At 40.5% G+C, this 2186-nt stretch overlaps 1 non-coding gene across 1 annotated transcript; it reads left to right on the plus strand.

Moving 5' to 3' along the window:
• Window positions 1-1773: 1773 nt before the first annotated feature.
• LOC148545777 (small nucleolar RNA R71) lies at window positions 1774-1880 on the plus strand. Its single transcript, XR_015901859.1, has one exon. It is a non-coding gene; the product is annotated as a small nucleolar RNA R71 (small nucleolar RNA).
• Window positions 1881-2186: the final 306 nt, after the last annotated feature.

Consider the following 2186-nt stretch of genomic DNA (forward strand, 5'->3'; position numbering starts at 1 on the left):
GATGGGCACTTCAGCTGACTTGATATCAGCAACTTCAACATCTAATGTGGAGTCATCCTTTGTCACTTCTTCAAGTGCTTCTTCAAAGATTTCTTGCACCACAATTTTCACTACATCCAACCTCATACACTCTCCTAGTGACTCCTGTGGGTAGCTCATGGCTTTGAACACATTAAACACCATTTTCTCATCATGTAGTCTAAGGGTGAGTTCACCCTTTTGGACATCAATGATGGCTCCAGCAGTAGCTAGAAATGGCCTTTCCAAAATTATTGAAGCTTTGGCTTCTTCCTCTATATCCAACACCACAAAATCAGCCGGGAAGATGAAGTCTCCCATTTTTACCAACAAATCCTCCACTACTCCATGAGGGAATTTGAATGATCGGTCTGCCAGTTGGATGGCCATTCTTGTTTTTTTAGCTTCCTCAATCTTCATTCTTTTCATCATTACTAAGGACATCAAATTTATACTGGCTCCCAAATCACATAAGGCTTTCTCCACAGTGATTTCTCCTATGATGCAAGGAATTTGGAAGCTCCCTGGGTCTTTCAATTTTTGAGGCAGTTTGTGTTGGATGATAGCACTACATTCTTCAGTTAACACCACAGTTTCATCATTCCTCCAGCTTCTCTTCTTGGTCATTAATTCCTTCAAAAATTTAGCATAGAGCGGCATTTACTCTAATACTTCAGCAAAAGGGATGTTAATCTGAAGTTTCTTGAAAATCTCCAAGAATCTGGAGAATTGGCTGTCCTTTGCATTCTTCATTAGGCGCTGAGGGTAAGGAGTTTTAGGGACATATGGTCTTAGGATTTCCTTCTCTTCAGGTGGATTGGGAGCATGTGTTTGTGCTTCTTCCTTGTCACTTGAACTTTCTTCTGCTTCCTCCTCTTGAGTTTCCTTTGAGGTCGCTTTCAATTCCTTTCCACTTCTGAGAGTAATATCTTTGCATTCCTCTCTTGAATTTGTGTTGGTGGAATTATAAGAACCATGGCCAGGGGCTTTCTTGGACAAGTATCCAATTTGTGCTTCATATTTCTGAATGGCAGTATCTTGATTTTGCAGATTAGATCTTACGTGTTCCTTAAAATTTTTCATGCCTTGAGATTCCTTGCAAAGATTGGTTAGCATAGCTTCAATCCTGGATAGTTTGTCCTCTGATGGTGGATTGGAAATTGAGTGTTGAGGCTGATTGGCTTGGGCTTGATATGGTGGCTGAGAAGGATTGTTATATGGGTGCTGATATGATCTTGGGTTGGATTGTTGGTAGCTGTACTGGTTGGTGTTATGAGGTTTCTGATCTTGGCCTTAGTTTTGTTGGTTTCCCCACCCAAAGTTTGGGTGGTTCCTCCAACCAGTGTTATAGGTTTTTGAGTATGGATCATGAGCTTGCCTAAATGAATTTCCAAGGTAATTGGCTTCCTCCCAGTTAACTCCTTCCTCTGTGTCCAACTCTCCTGGAGATGATGGTTGAGTATGGATGGCTGCAGCCTGATTTTTCTCCATTTGCTTGGTCAAATCAGCTAGTTGCTTAGTGATCATCTTATTTTGGGCCAAAATTGCATCCATATGGTTTAGCTCCATAACTCCCCTATTGTTGCTTCTGTTTGAGTCATAAAAATACTCATTGTCAGCCACTGTTTCTATGACATCAATGGATTCTTCAATAGTCTTCTTCTTGTTAAGGGAGCCTCCAGATGAGTGGTCTACAGCTTTCTTTGATTCATAGGAAAGCCCTTCATAAAAGATATGCAGTTGCGCCCACTCATTAAACATATCAGGGGACATTTCCTTGTCAAATCTTTGAATCTCTCCCAGGCTTCATATAAGCTTTCACCATCCTGTTGTCTGAATGTCTGCACCTCAATTCTCAGTCTATTCACTCTTTGAGGAGGGTAGAACCTTGCTAAGAATCTATTTACCACATATTCCTAGGTTGTCAAGCTTTCTTTGGGAAATGATTCTAGCTATTTTGATGTTTTGTCCCTCAAAAAAAATGGAAATAGTAGCAATCTATAGGTGTCAGGATGAACATCATTAGATTTAACTGTATCACAGATCCTTAGGAATGTAGTGAGATACTGATTAGGGTCTTCTTGGGCACTTCCTCCGAAAGAACAATTGTTTTGGATGAGTGTGATGAGTTGAGGCTTCAATTCAAAATTATTAGCATGGATGGTTAG

This window comes from Arachis ipaensis, chromosome B9 (genome assembly GCF_059453495.1).
Source record: "Arachis ipaensis isolate K30076 ecotype BB chromosome B9, ASM5945349v1, whole genome shotgun sequence".
In the NCBI taxonomy this organism is placed as follows: Eukaryota; Viridiplantae; Streptophyta; class Magnoliopsida; order Fabales; family Fabaceae; genus Arachis; species Arachis ipaensis.